Raw genomic sequence first — 15,602 nt, 5'->3', positions numbered from 1 at the left:
ATTCCTATCTCTGACTTCCACACTGGGGCAGAGAAGCAGCACCCCAGAAGAAGGCTAGGTTGACAGATGCCTATGACTTCAGAAACCAGGCAGCTGATACAAATGAGTGGGGTGATGGAAAGCGATGTGGCCTGTAACAACGTGGAATGTGTTGTGTCCACTTAAAGGCATTAACATTCAAAGTTAAAATAATGTTCTGGGCAAGCAACACTTGGCTATGGTGTGGAGCAGCGGTCCCCAACCATTTTGGCACCAGGGACCGGCACTCCTATGAGAATCCAATGCCTGATGATCTGAGGTGGAGCTGAGGTGGTGATTCTAGTGTTATCGGAGATTGGGGCCGTCTCTCAGCACGTCGTCCAGGTTCTTGATGTCTCGAACAAAGAATTGAGCAAGACACCAAAATGCAATAGAAAATAAAAGTTTTGTTAGAAGGGAAAGTACACTTCCAGACGTGGAAGCGGGCCTGAGCAAGAGAAGCTGGCTCAAAAGGCCTGGTAACAAAGCCTTCAGGGTTTTTATCCCATTTTTGCTGTGAGTGCTTACTTTTCTTAGAGGAGTGGGCTTCCGTGATTGACAGTGAAGATTGACAGGACTCAGTGATTCATTATTTTGCTTTCTGTGCATGTTTGTTCCCAGAATTCAGTCTGTCAATGATATTAATGAACTTCCGGGTATATACGTATTACGATGGTACAATGAGACTCAGGTGAGTTGAAGGTCTTTGAGGTCTTCATTGCACAGTTGCGAGTGACTAGCTTAAACTGATACCTAATTTCTGCCTACTGGTTTCTTTGTGTGAGTTAAAAAAAAACAAAAAACAAAAAAAAAAAAACGCCTTCTGGCTTGCCTAATTGAGGGCAGATTAGGGCGGACCCCTTCTGAGATAGGATGACCTCAGTGTCTTTGCAGGCAGACCCAAAACCCCCTAACTAACTTCCTGCCTACCTCTCTTCTAAGAGCCATGAACCCTCTTATTATTAGTATGGATGTTGAGCGACAGGCGGTCTCTTCTTCTGTATCTGCTTCCTGCTGAGAATGGCTGTAGTCCTTGACTGCTGGGGTTTCATGGAGCTCTTTTCCTTTCTGCCCCAGTCAGGGTGGGGTCTTGGGTTTCCTGCCAAAGTGCCACCTCAGTTCCTAGACAAGGAAAAGAAAACACAAACTTGTTATTTAAATCATACCTCTATTAATTTCTTTATTGATTTTTCTATTAAGTGAGTAAAGAGAAACAGGCTTGGTTAATACATTTCTTAAAGAGGAAAAAGAAAGACCTTTGGCTTAAAGTCCCCTCCCCTTGAGATTCTAAGGGCCCTGCCTGGCTTAACATCATTTCTTCTTAAAGATGGGCTGATGACCCTTATCAATAGCCAGAGGATTTGAATCGCCAGGGCAATTATCAAGATTTGAGGGAGAGGCCCTTTTTCCAAAGAAAGGAGGGAAGAAAACTTAACTAGGTTTACTAAAAAGATTAACCCTGCCAGAGATGTCCCACTTCATTTCCTGCTAAAAGATTAAGAATTTTACAAGTGATATCCTGTCTCGCTAGTGCTGGGGAGCGGCTGCAAATACAGATGAAGCTGTGCTCTCTCTCTGGCCGCTCACCTCCTGTTGTGCGGCCCAATTCCTAACAGGCCATGGACCAGTACTGGTCTGTAGCCTGAGAGCTGAGGACCCTTGGTCTAGAACAAGACAACCAGTTTGAGACTCAAGGTCTGGGAGTTGGGGGTGAGGTTTTACGAAATGATGAATTAATAAATATCTAATTCTTGTACAGAGACTCTTTGGTCATAGGAGGTTTTTGATGAAGCTGTTTCTCTCTTTCTATGTGCTATCGGGGTGAATGGTAGCCATCTACAAACAACTTCCTAGTATCTAATGTGTGCAGTAGCCCAGGAGAGACTCTCTTCCCTTAAACAGATTAAAAACCTAAATGAAACAAAACACACACAAGAAATGCATTCGAATAGAAGCAGTGTTGTTATTCCATTGCCACAAGGAAGGTTTTCTATGGAGGCTTGGCTCATACAGCTTTGTCCACAAACTTTGAGGATTTAGAGCTATCTTATTCTACAACCTTGACCTTAATCTTTCTAGACTAAATGAAAGATAACGTACAATTCTTCAGGATCATTCGCTATGTTCTGGGTACTCAGTGTTTCAAGGCAATTCCTCATTGAATCCTCACCGTAGCCCAATGGGACAGCTTTCGGAGCTGAGGAAACAGAAGCACAGATAGAGGAAGGAAATTACCTGAGGTCATAGAGTCCCACCCCCTGTGACAGAGCCAGACCTTGAACCAGGCAGGAAGGACTCCACACTCTGAACCACTGCCTTGTCCTTCACCATGAGGGCCCTAATTAAAGACTTCATGCATGCAGAACTGCAGGATTAACCTGTGGTCCCAAATGGATTTTAGTTTACTCAGATCCGCAGAAACCTGAGTGTTTTAATGGTTCTCCAATCCCCACCCCTTTATAGTTCAGTCTTCCCTTGTCCCCATATTATTTACTCAGAATCTTATTTTCATTTGCAGAGGAAGCGGTGAGTAGAGAACCTGGCAGGCACCTTAATGAAGCCAGGTGGGACACATTTAAATAGGAATGTGTTGAACTGACTCATGAAGAGCAAAACCAGCTGTCACCAGGCTTAAAGAAAGGTTAACAGGAACGTGCCAATGGCTGGCTGGGGAGACTCTTTGTCTCTCTAAAGAAAACAAAAAGTTGAGAAGTAGTCTCCTTGAGTGGAAGCAAGAGCAGAAGGAAGAAGCCACTTAAAACCAAAGACTGGGTCCAAAACAGTTTCATTTAGATTTGTAAACATGTTACAGTCTTAAAATATATAAAAAAAAGGCACGGTGAATTCTCAGCTCTCTGAGCAACAAAAGACCGAGAGGGGGCATGCTCCTGAAAAAGACGAAGGCTGATGCTGTTCCCAGGAAGCCTGGGCGCAGTGGAGGCGGGGGCCCACCAGGTGAGGTGGGTTCATTTTCTAACTGAGCAGAAAAGGTGCCATTTTGCTGTTGTATGCTTTGTCCGTGTTGCATGTACAGTTGGGTGAAGGAGTGTGGAGGAGAGCAGGAAAGACCCTTACACGTCCTTCAATTCAACTCCCATATTTTAGCTGGTGAAACTGAGGCCCAGGTTGAGGGAATTTGAATTACCCCAGGCTACGCAGTAAACCAGTGCCAGAGCGGAGACCTAAACCAGGTACCCCAGGCTTAACTGTGGCCGAGTCGTGACCTTGTTCTTGGATTTTTCTGAGTCTACGCAGATCTGGCTGATTATTTACCCTTCTGAAATCATATGCAGTAGGTTCTTTTTGGTATGTATGACTCAGCATTTCTTTTCCTTGAACCACCTTGTCAAGCACATTCTTGACCTTATGGTGAACTGTTTTTCCCAGAAAGAGGAATTAGAATGAGGAAGTGCAAAGCTTGGGTGTTCTACTGCTGTTTAAAAAACACCCCCATAACTAGGGTGAGCAACTCGTCCTGGTTTTAAAACTCATAGTCCCACATGCTGGGGACTCCCTCAGTCCTGGGCAAACACTGGTATCATTGGCCAACCTAGGTCCATAATTATACTCAAGATCAAAAGCAACAGCTCCCTGAGCTCTTTCGTTCACAGCCCCTGCTCCTGACTTTATTGCAGTGATCATTTTTTTCTGTGACTTTGCAACTGGACCCAAGTGGAATTTCATTTGTTCAGATCCAGCGTTGGAGTAGATAACTAAATCTAGATCCTAGACCCTGGGGGGCTCAGAGTAGCAATATTGTCATCACTTAGGAGCTTGTCAGAAATGCAGAATGTCAGTCCCCATCCTAGACCCTCAATCTGCATTTAAACAAGGTCTTCATGCAATTCATACACACATTAAAGATTGAGAAATACTAATCTAAAACATTGATTTTTCAAACTTGGCTTCACATTGGAGTCATGTGGGGAACTTAAAAAATACTGATGCTGGACTCCCTTCTGAAGTCCTGATTTAATTGGCCTGGGGGAGACCTGGGCATCAGGCCTTTTTAAAGCAACTCAGGTAATTCTAATACAGAGCAATGTTTGTAAACTACTTCTTAAAGGAAGGTACCTTAGCACCAGAAAGTAATGTTGTTAATTAGAATAACTCTTGGCCAAAGTTACAAGTTTTTGTGGGTCTAGTACCCCCAAATGATTTCGGTCAAAGAAATGATCAAGAAAACTGCTCAAGATCTGGGGAGACAAGATAATGGACAAGACCCATTAAAATACTTTAAAAACCAAGATATAATACAGGCATACCTCATTTTTATTGCACTTCACAGATGTGTTTTTTACAAGTTGGAGGTAAGACCCTCTGCCAGCAAAATGATTAGGACTTGCTTTATTATGAAACTTGCCTTATTGCTGTGGTCTGGAACCAACCCGCAGTCTCTTGGAGTTATGCCTATATTTGGTCTGTGGAAGGTGATAATGAGAAAACAGAAAAGATAAACGGAGAAGGAATGTCTGGGGAGTTAAGGTGATGTCTCTGTTTAGCGACATCAGAGGGGTAATGAAGAGATGACACCAAGATCATAAGAGAAACAAGATCTTAAGAGAAATCCTATTTCAGGGTCAGTTCCGAAGTTTACTAAGATGAGATAATTAGAACCTCTGCGACTTTCTTGGTTCTTCCCTCATGGTTGCATGATGGCTGCCACAGCTCTCATCTGGACTCCACAAAAGTATCTCAAGCAGGAAGGAAAGAGGTGGATGGTAATGGGACTTTTTCCCTTGTATAACTCTAAATCTTTATCAAAATGGTCAATTTTTCATAGAAGTTACAGAAGAGTCCCCCATATATTTCATTGGCTATCTAATGGGTCACATGTCTACCCTTTGGCAAAGGGAAATGAGATTTCTAGGGATGATTTGCACCAATCATTACTCAGCTCCTAGGCTGTGTACACTGCCATTCAGCCAAAATTTAGAATCAGCACAGAAGAAACTGGGAGTGGCTTGATTTTTAACTTGAAATTTTGATTTTCACTCATCCCAAAAACGCTTACTGAGTGTCAACCGTGGGCCAAAGGGCCCCGCTGGGTGCTGAGGTATAGCCATGATCAAGAAAGACCCAATCCCTGTTCCCAGGCAGCTCACAGACTGCAAAGCCATTTCTGTCTTTATTATGTATTTTATGACTCCGAATATTTGGGTTGTTTCTAAAGTACCTGAGAAGCAAAAAGAATGAAGGGATAAAAAGGATAGAGGTTTAGAAATTCTGCACACGAACCTTCTTGAAGCTGGGAACTGTACCTGTGAGGCAGTGTCAGGAGTCAATGGAAGAATGAGATGGAAACATTCAGCCCTTGGAGCAAAAACTGTTAGCTACAGTGAAACTTTATAAGCTTGGCAGAAAGTGGCCATCTTGATAAAAGCGCAATGTTAGAGTAATGGAAATAACCACTTCTACATTACTATGCTGTCTCATACTTTTCCAAGCATTGTCAAACATATAGTACTACTCTGTGTCAGACGAAGGGCACATCTCCATTTTATAGAGGAGAAAAGTAGAAACAGAAAGCGGGTAAAGTGACTGTCTGCGTTCCTACAATAAAGAGTGAGACAGGACTAGAATTAAGCATCCCGATCCTTCTTCAATCTAACGGACTTCTATTTTTACGAGGCGGCTACCAAGCACACCCAGCTATGCACTAACAACAGGGCTCGTAGTCATTGCTAATATGATTTGAGCACTTACTGTATGCCAGGCACTATCTAAGCACTTTACCTGCATTATTTTATTGAATCATAACGATCTATGAAGGAATTGCCAGTTTTATCCCTGTTTGACAGATGAGGAAATGCAAGCTTTGATAAAGTAGCTAGTCTGCAGTTGAGCTGGGATTCAAACTCTGGAGCAGCTCCAAAACCTGGGGCCTTACCCCTTGTGCTCTGGCCCCTCCGGGAGTATAAAGTACCTCGGTGATCTCTCAGTGATTATACTCCAGGGCAAGGTAGAAAGGACTGTTCAGTTGAGAGTTTTAGGTTTCCCTTTAATTGTAAAAATGTGTTCTCTTTTAGGTGTTCTCTTTTCCTTGTTCGTCTGAATATGACCAAACTGGAAATGGGTGGGGGAGTATGAAGGACATGAAGCCAAAGGGTCTTTGGGCTTGGGTCTCACATTCTTGAACAGATTTTAGATTTACCTCCAAATGAAGCATACAGGTTGAATGATCAGCTTCAAACATTTAAAGTATACTACAAATTGGGCCTCTTCCTCTCCTTTAAAATATACCCTAAGAGACTTAAAAAAGAAAAAAAGAAACTGGCCTGGGCCCCACTCTCCTGCAGAGAACCCTGGTCCCGCCATCCTCCTCCCCGGCTTTGCCCTTGTGCTGCCTCTTATCTCTGTTCCCTTCCTGTTTATCTCTGTTCCCTTCATCCTGTTTCTTTCCTTCCCCTCTCTCCTCCCTCTGAGAGGCCCTTGGTGTCTTATCTCCCTTCAGCAGCTCCATCAACAAAGTCCTTTCATTTTTTTCCTCCTGATTCAGGGTGCCTCTGCATCATTTTAATCTGTTCCTCTGAGCTTTGGTTTTCGATCTCTTCCCAAACTTAATCTCAAATACTTCTTCACAGAGATGGAAATTAAAAAAAAAAAAAAAAAAAAAGGCTCGAATGAGATGACACAACCTGACAATACCTTCTGGCTTGGGGATCAAGATGATTGATTAGAAAAGACAGTAAAGTCTTGCTTCACCTCAATACCCTGGGCATGCTGTGGTGAAAACGAGTTTTATAATTAACCAAAGACTCACCATCAACTAATGCTACAGCCTCCTCCCACCCCAGCCTTTTCTTTTTAAACTATTATTGGAAAAGTTTGCAATGCGTTGGTGTTTGGACGGAGCACAGTTCTCAGAGTCAGACTGGCCCAGAACCTGAAGCTGCTCTTGCGCAGCCAGTCAGCCTAGGACCAGTCACTTGGCTTCTTAGTCTCGACGTCATCATCTAGATTTTGGGAATAATAATCAGACCTTCTCGTAAGCAAGCATTAAACGTAGCAGTGCCTGTAAAGCAGTTGGCACAGTGCTTGGCACAGGTAGGCACTCCGTGATATTGGTGCTGTTGTTAATCCATTCTCCAGCCCCAGCAAGTTCAGAGTGAGAAGTGTGTGTTTACTGAAACTTGCTGGCAGGACCGGTAGAGCCCCCAGCGAGGCTACATCCAGTGCACTTGGAGAACTGGAACGTTGAATCTGAGGCCTTCTGGTCTTGCTCAGAAGCTGCATATATGTCCTTTGGTTTGCGGTTCTCATCTGTAGAGAGCTTAAGAACCAACTATGTTAAAATGCATATACCTGGTCCAACCCCACAGATGCTGACTCAGAGTCTGGAACTGGGTCCTACAACTTGCATTTCTTATACCCTCACACAGTGGAGCTCTGTCGCAGGAGGCAGCAGATCCCCTGACAGTGTGACTCACAAGCCCAGGTTCAAACAGTGCTTATGTTAGCCTCCCCGATTCCTAACCACTTTGTCTTGCTATCCTATTCTGAACTCACACCCTGCTTTACTTTTGTTTGTCTTTGGACCCAGTGCTCAGGTTTTGCTCTTTCTTGATCCACCATGGTCAACCTCAGCAATACTGCCCAATTCATCACTGGTTCTCATCCTCAGCTGTAGCTCCTGGTTCACAGCTAATTTTCTTGCACCATTCTGTCTGCCTGAGATTTGGCTCTGGCTTAGTTCTACATTCCATCCTAAATTCTTCTGAGGTGATGCTAGCACTCTTGTGGCTTCTACACATCTGTTATAGTTGTCATTTACCATCCTTTCCTGCCTCTCATTTATGCTGTTGTTTACAAACACCCCTTTGTACTCCCAGTATGATGAAGGATCTTGGAAGATGTCAAAGGCACTATTTAACTTGAATTATGATTGAAAAAACACCAGAACGTGGCATGTAGACAGTGCACTGAATGTTTATTGTTACTAAGATGTGTGCTGGATTATTTTTTATTTCAGTTTTAAATCCGTCTCATTATATCTTGGTTCGTTGTTTTTCTACTTCTGCTCTGTGATGAAGAATATAAGGAAAATGCTCTGGTTTCTATCTGGATTCTGGTTATTTAAGGTTTTGCTGTACCTTGAATGCGACACCATGCAATCATTTAAACTCATATCTTCAAGCGGACCTAAAACAAAAGTAGCACATAGGTCAAGTTGGAAGGTGCGAGCTTAAATGGGTCAGGGAATGTATCTGTCTTGTTCTCTCAATATTCCCATCAGCTATCAGTGTTTGGCTCATACTATACTGTCAAATATTCATCAAATGAATGAAGAAAGATCTATTTCTATTTTCATGTTTTGGTCCATTTTACAACACCCTTCACAGGTAGCCATCCATTATAACTGGTAGAAAGTATATCTTAGGAAAAATCTGCCTCTCTGTGGCTTCCACTTCTTAGTCCATTTTCCCTATGTGGAATAAAAAAGGACAGTTCTAGTCTCTCTTTCATATGGCAGCTTCAGATGTTTAAAGATAATGGTCATGTTTCTCTCTGCCTCCAAGTCTTCTCTTTGCCTGTTCCTAAAACACTGTTTTCCTTTCTCCCTTATCTGTGTTCTGCTTTGTCACTGCTCCCTCTACAAATGGGTTACTAAGATGATAAATAATTCAATTAAAAATGAGCAAAGAATTTAAATAGAAATTTCTCCAAGAAGATATACAAATGACCAATAAGGACATGAGATGCTCAACCTCATTAGTCATTAGGAAAATGCAAATCAAAAGCATAATGAGATGCCTCTTCACACCCACTACGGGTGGTCGTAATCAAAAAGACAGATAATAGCAAGTTGACAGAGTGATGGAACAGTTTAAACCCTCACACATTGTTGGTAAGAATGCAAAAATGGTGCAGCTGCTTAGGAAACAGCTTGGTAGTTTCACAGTGTTCAACATAGTTACCTTATGATCCATCAATTCCTCTTTGAGATATCTACCCAAGAAAAATAATATATGATCACATGAAAACTTGTACACAAATGCTCATAGTAGCACTATTTATAATAGCCCTCAAGTGGAAATACACCAAATGTCCATTAGCTGATAATGGATAAACAAACTGTGGTATGTCCATACAATGGAATTCTGTTTGGCAGTGAACAAATAAGTACTGGTCATGCTATAACAGGTACGAACCTCAAAAGCATTATGCTAAGTGAAAGAAGTCAGACACGAAAGACCACATATTGTATGATTTCATTTCTACGAAATGTCTAGAACAGGTTAATCTGTAGAGACAAAGCTTAGTGGTTACTTAGGATTGAGGGTGCAGGTTATTTAGAGTTGAGGGGTGACTGCTAACGGGAACATGTTTCTTTGTGGGGTGATGAAAATGTTCTAAAATTAGGTGGTAGTTATGGTTGCACAACTCTGCAAAATATTCTAAAAACCATTGAACTGTACACTTACAAATAGGTGAATTCATGGCATGTCATTTATATCTCAGTAAAGCTGTTAAAAATAAGGTTGTTTGAAATGAATGCAGGGGCCTGACCACCATAGAATAGAAAGAAGCCATTGTGTTTTTCTGCGATGCAACCTAAGATCATGTTCATTTATAAACAGCAATATCTTACTCAGTTGCTTCACACTGAGCGTGTGGTGATTAGTTTTCCGGGCCTGTATTGCTGGCTGGCATATTGTTATAAGTGTGAATAGTTCACGAGAGGATTCTGATATTGTCTGGAGAAGGAAGACTTTTGTGGATGATCTGTATGAGTGTGAGTGTGAGTGTGAGTGTGAGTGTGTGTGTGTGTGTGTGTGTGTGTTGTAGGCAGAAAGGGAAAATGAGAGGGCAAAGGTAATTAATGTCTTAGCCAAACGGGAGGCTTTCAATTGCAAAACTTCTTACCACGTCCAAAGAAAAATTTTAAATTATTTTGTATTATTTTATCATATAACAATTGGCTATACAATTAAATCTTTTTTATCTCTTTCCCTTCCTCCTGGAGAAAATCACTGTTGCCTGTTTTGTGTATGTGTTTGTATTTTTCCCAAACGTTTTATTCACGAACAAGCATTATATGTGTGTGTGTATGTGTGTGTGTATTCCTTCTATTATACAAAAACGGTTTATAGTGTACAAGTGTTTGGCATCTTCTTTTTTACTTCATAATAAATCTTGGATATCTTTTCCTATCAGCACAGAAAAATCCACTTACTTTATTTTTAAGTGTTGAATACCATTATAAATATTATTATGAACGTATCATATTTGTTTAACCAGATTCCATTGGTGAATAGATTGTGACCAGTCCTCTGCTCTTACAGACTACACGCAATGAGCATTCTTACACGTACAGTTCTTTGTACTAATGGGAACACAGCTGGAGAGTAAATTCCTATAAGTAGCATTAGTGTTTTAAAGTCTATTTTTAATTAAAGTCTTGGTAGATTAGTTATTGCCAAATTCTCCTCCAAAGTGTTTTCCCAATTTATACTTCATTAATTTTGTTATGAAAATGCCTATTTTCCTTGTAAATAACATTTAATTAGATTTGTTTTCCACCCCGACAATGTTTAACTTTAACTAGAGCAATTTGTTTATATTTAAGTGAATGACTGATATGATTTTGGTTCAAAACTACAGTCTTATTTTGTGCTTTCTATTTGTTCTGCATGCTTAATGTTTCTTTTTTCTCTTAATCTCTTTTGGATTGATAGTTTCTAAACTCGTTTTTTCTCTATTAGGTTGAAAATTATACACTGACTTTAATTCTTTTAATGTTTTTTCTGGAAGTGATAATATGCATCTTCATCTTATCAAAATCTGTTAATACCATCACCCTTCTCTTAGACCATCCAAGACCTTAAAACACTTATTTCCATTTAGTCCTCTCTCTATATATGCTGTTATCGTGAATTATAGTTATGTGTAAAATTATTAATTCAACATGATAATGTTTTCTGCATTCGACATTTTTTTTTTTAGTTTTACCACTTTCTTTGCTCTTTATTTCTTTCTGAATTTCTGACTTTCCATCTGGTTTTATTTTTGTTTTTCTGCCTAAAATACAGCCTTTAGCATTTTCTTAGCACAGGTCTATTTGTAGTCATCTCTGATAGGTTTTATGTATCTTAAAATGTCTTTATCTGGCTTTCATTCTAGTGAGAATATTTTCCCTGGATTTAGACTTCTAGGTTGGCAGTTTCTTTTAGCACATTGACAATAACTTAGTACTCTCTTCTGGTTTCTATTATTGTTGGAAGAAGCTTCTTTCAGTCTAACAGTTGCACATTTAACTTACTTACTTACTTACTTACTTACTTACTTACTTACTTACTTACTTACTTACTACTTACTTACTTACTTACATCTACAGCACCTGGTATTCCTAGGTGGTCTCTCATCCAAGTACTAACCAGGCCCAACCCTGCTTAGCTTCCGAGATCAGACAAGACCGGGCACGTTCGGGGTGGCATGGCCGTAGACTAACAGTTGCACTTTTGAAGTTAATATTTTTATCTCATACTGTTCAAAGATTTTTTTTCTGTTTTTGGTTGTCTGCAGTTTCCTTATAATGTGTCTAGGTCTGGATTTCTTTTTATTTATCCTATTCAGGATGTGCTTGACTTCTTGAAAGTATACATTCGTGTATTACATCAATTCTGGAAAATTCTCTGCTATTATTTCTTCAAAATTTTGCCTCAGCGCATTCTCTCCTTTCTGTACTTGAATTAAAGAAAACACCTCACCATATCCTCCCTATTTCTTAGTGTCTCTGCTGAATCTTCCATTGTTTGTCCTTCTGAGTAGCATTATAAACAGTTTCTTCTATCTTTTTAAAGTTCAAATTCTCTTTTAAAAGTGGAATGTAATATGTTGTGTAACTCATTTGTTAGATTCCTAGTTTTAGTTTTTTAAACCAGTTCTTGAATTTGTATTAGGCTCTTTTTCGTATTTGCTGTGTCAATTTTTATAGTTCCCAGCCAAAATTTTCAAGCTTAGCTTTTTTTCACTTCAAAATTTATATAGTTACATAGAGATATCATATATATTTACATATATATATCTGTCATTTTAACTGCTTTAAGTGTATAATTTGTTGGTATTAATTACATTCACATTGTTGTACAACCATCATCATTATCTATTTCTACAACTTTTTCATCATCCCAAACAGAATCTCTGTAACCATTAAGCGATACTTCCCCATTCCCTGTCCCTCAGTCCCTGACAGCCACCATTCTACTTTCTGCCTCTATGAATTTGGCCTATTTTATATAAGCAGAGCCATACACTATTTGTTCTTTAAGCCAAGAATTATGGCTTTTTTCACATAGTAGGTTTTCAAGGTTTATCCACATAGCATACAGCAGAACTTTATTTCTTTTTATGGGTGAATAACATTCCATTGTGTGTATATACCCGTTTTGTTTCTCTATTCATCTGTTGATGAACACTTGGATTGTTTCCACCTTAGGCTATGGTAAACAATGCCACAATTTACTTTGGCATACAAGTATCTGTTTTAGTCCTTGCTTTCAATTTTTTGAGATAGATGCTTAAGAGCAGAATTGCTGGGTCCTGGTAACTCTGTGTTTAGCTTCTGAGGAACCACCATGCTGTTTTATACAGTGGCTTCACCATTTTACATTCCCACAGCAATGTATGAGGGTTCCAACTTTTCTATATCCTCTCCAACACTTATTTTCTCTTTAAAAATATTACATCCATCCTAGTAGATGTTAAGTGGTATCTCCTAGTTTTGATTTGAATTTTGCTAATGATATTGATTATCTTTTCATATGCTTATTGGCCAAATGTATACCTCTTTTTGGAAAATGTCTATTCAAGTTCTTTGCCCATTTTAAAATTGGGTTGTCTCTGTTGTTGAGTTGTAGGAATTCTTTATATATTCTGGATATTGATTTCTTATCAAATATATGATTTGAAAATACTATCTCTTATTTTGTAGGTTGTCTTTCCACTTTCTTGATAATGTCCTTTTAAAACTACAAAAGTTTTCAATTTTGATACAGTCCAATTTGTCTGATTTTTTCTGTTTCTCGTTATCTTAGTATCAAATCTGACAATCCATTGCCAAATCTAAGGCCATAAAAATATGCCCCTATGTTTTCTTCTAAGAGGGTTTTGGTTTAGTCTTATACTTAGGTCGTCGATTCATTTTGAGCTCATTTTTGTATATGATGTGATGTAGGGGTCCAATTTCATTCTTTTGCATGAGCAGATTTATTTGTCCCAATACCATCTGTTCAAGAGACTACTTTTTCCTCATTTTGAATGGACTCAGAACGTTGTTTAGCTTGCTCGCTTCATTTATTTATTTATTTATTCATTCACTCATTCATTCATTCATTCATTCCTCTGTCTATCTATCTAATACTAAGCATGTTTGATAATTATACTTTCGAGGTTTTTTTGGCTTTGTTTCTCTTTGTCTCTTCTTACTTATAGTGCCTTTATTTTTAGCGTGCCTGGCTATCTTGATTGTTTGAAGGTTATTGCATATAAAATTATTTGTAGGGATAATTTGAGGTCTAGAATAATGTAATTTTCTTCAAAAAGAACTTCTGCCAAGTACCTCTACCATTATAGAGTTATCATAATTCAAGTTCAAGGCTTGAAGTTCCATGAATTACTTAGATGACTTGGAGCCAGGTTGCAAGTCCAGGTGATAATAGGGTTACTACTCAGTCACTCTTACCCTGAAGGTATAACTCTTTTTGTCCCAGCTTATACTGGGCAGTAGTTTCTCAAAGTTTCTAACTTCCTCCGACTTCATGAGGCATCCAAAACTATGGTTGCTAATCATTATCAAATTTATTAACAAAATTATTTTCTTCGAAACAAAGGTGAATGTAACAAGTTAAAATGACATTAATTTTAACAAGTTAAAATGACATTAATTTTACATTAATTTTGGATGGAAATAAATTAATGCATGCTATTAAGCAGACTCTGATGGCTGCTTAATAGCATGCATTAATTTATTTCCATCCAAAAAGTCTACTTCCTTTTATGTTAGTACATTTAACCTGGAGAAGAGTATACCAAGGGAGATTTGACATTTGTCTACAAAGAGATAAAGAAGTGCCATTGGGAAGAGGAAGTGGCCTTGTTCTATGTGATTCCAGAAGGCAAATTCAGGACTGGAAATGGAAATTCCGAAAATCAATTTCTATCTAATGAAAGGAATGCTTTACTAGAGTAACAATAATCATCAGTGATGAATATTGTGGAAAGTAGAATTTTGGTCACCTAGCATTCATTGGTCCTGCTTTTCCATCTGGACTGACTTTCCTGATAGCTCTCTTCTGGCCCTGCAGCTGTCTCTTCCTCCACCCAGCAGTGGCATGAAAACTGAGCCTCAGGAATCACAGCACACTGCATGACCGCCCGGCTCCCCCACACCCTTCCTTCCTACCCCACACCCACTTCACGAATCAGGGATGCACACAAGGCCCGAGTTAAGCCAATAGTAAAAAGACAATTCCAAGGCTTTCGTTCGAGTTATCCAGGATGCTGATCTTTTCCTGCTGGCCCTGAGAGAGAGAATGGGAGGCTGCAGCTGCCATCATGCACCACAAGGGGGTGTATTTGAGAGGAAGCAGAGCTCAGATTTGGGAATAAAAAACAAACTCTATTGATATTGGTTGACTCTTGATCATGTCAAGACTGAAGTTATGATCTTAGACTTCATGCTCCATGATATGAGGAAATAAATTCCCATTTTATTTAAACTAGTTTGAGTTGGGTTTTCTGCCATTTGAAATGGAAAGAGTTTTAACTACCATGGGTAGTAAACTCCCCATTCACAGTAGTCACACAGAAGAGATTGACCAGCCTTCAGAGCAGGTGTGAAGGGGAAGCCCAGGTTATGTGAAAGGTTGGCTTTGAGGATTTCCAACTCTATATTCTTGGCTTCTCCAAAACTCTTCTTTAGTTTATTTTTTTCTGCCCAGCGGGCTTGGTAGCTCCAAAGGAACTCCAAGAACACTGGGTTGGCCATTCCTCAGGGCCAAGCCATATAGAAGTTAATGCATGTGCAGGTCTGGGGTACATATTTAACGGAGAAATCCATAATGTTTAATCCTGGAATGAATGATTTATAGAAAGTGAGATTATTCACTTTGCACTAAATTAAGTTGTCTTGTTTAGACAAAACAAGGCTTCCTGACAGGATTTTCGTCATAGCCTTGGCTGAATAATGAGTTTCTTTGTCAGGATGAATTATTGATTAGACCTTTGTATCACCTGCCTCACAGATGGAAAAAAAGTTTAATTTTAAAGATGTTCCTATTTAGACATACACGTACAAAAGAGGTTTTGAGTACTGCAGTTTAATGCTCAATCATTTAATCATTCCATGAATATTTATGGAACTGGATCTGAGTTATATCACAGTGTTGAGTTATTTTTAGGCCCAAATAAGTAATAGTCCCCATCTGTGGATGTAAACGTTTTTTCTCCTTTTGTTGTTATAATTATATATGTTTTAGGTCCAGATGTTTAGTTTATTTAAAAAAATGAGAAAATTTCTTTTCAAATCAACTGAAATACCAAGTACTTAATAATGACTTACATTCAGATGATGTGTTTAATTT

The 15,602-nt window shown here is 39.3% G+C and overlaps 1 pseudogene; it reads right to left on the bottom strand.

The window, feature by feature from the left end:
- Positions 1–11,347: 11,347 nt before the first annotated feature.
- Positions 11,348–11,466, bottom strand: LOC120617178 (uncharacterized; annotated as a pseudogene).
- Positions 11,467–15,602: the final 4,136 nt, after the last annotated feature.

The sequence above is a fragment of the Pteropus medius genome, unplaced genomic scaffold (genome assembly GCF_902729225.1).
Source record: "Pteropus medius unplaced genomic scaffold, Ma_sr-lr_union100, whole genome shotgun sequence".
In the NCBI taxonomy this organism is placed as follows: Eukaryota; Metazoa; Chordata; class Mammalia; order Chiroptera; family Pteropodidae; genus Pteropus; species Pteropus medius.
This window is presented reverse-complemented; position numbering and strand designations above follow the sequence as displayed.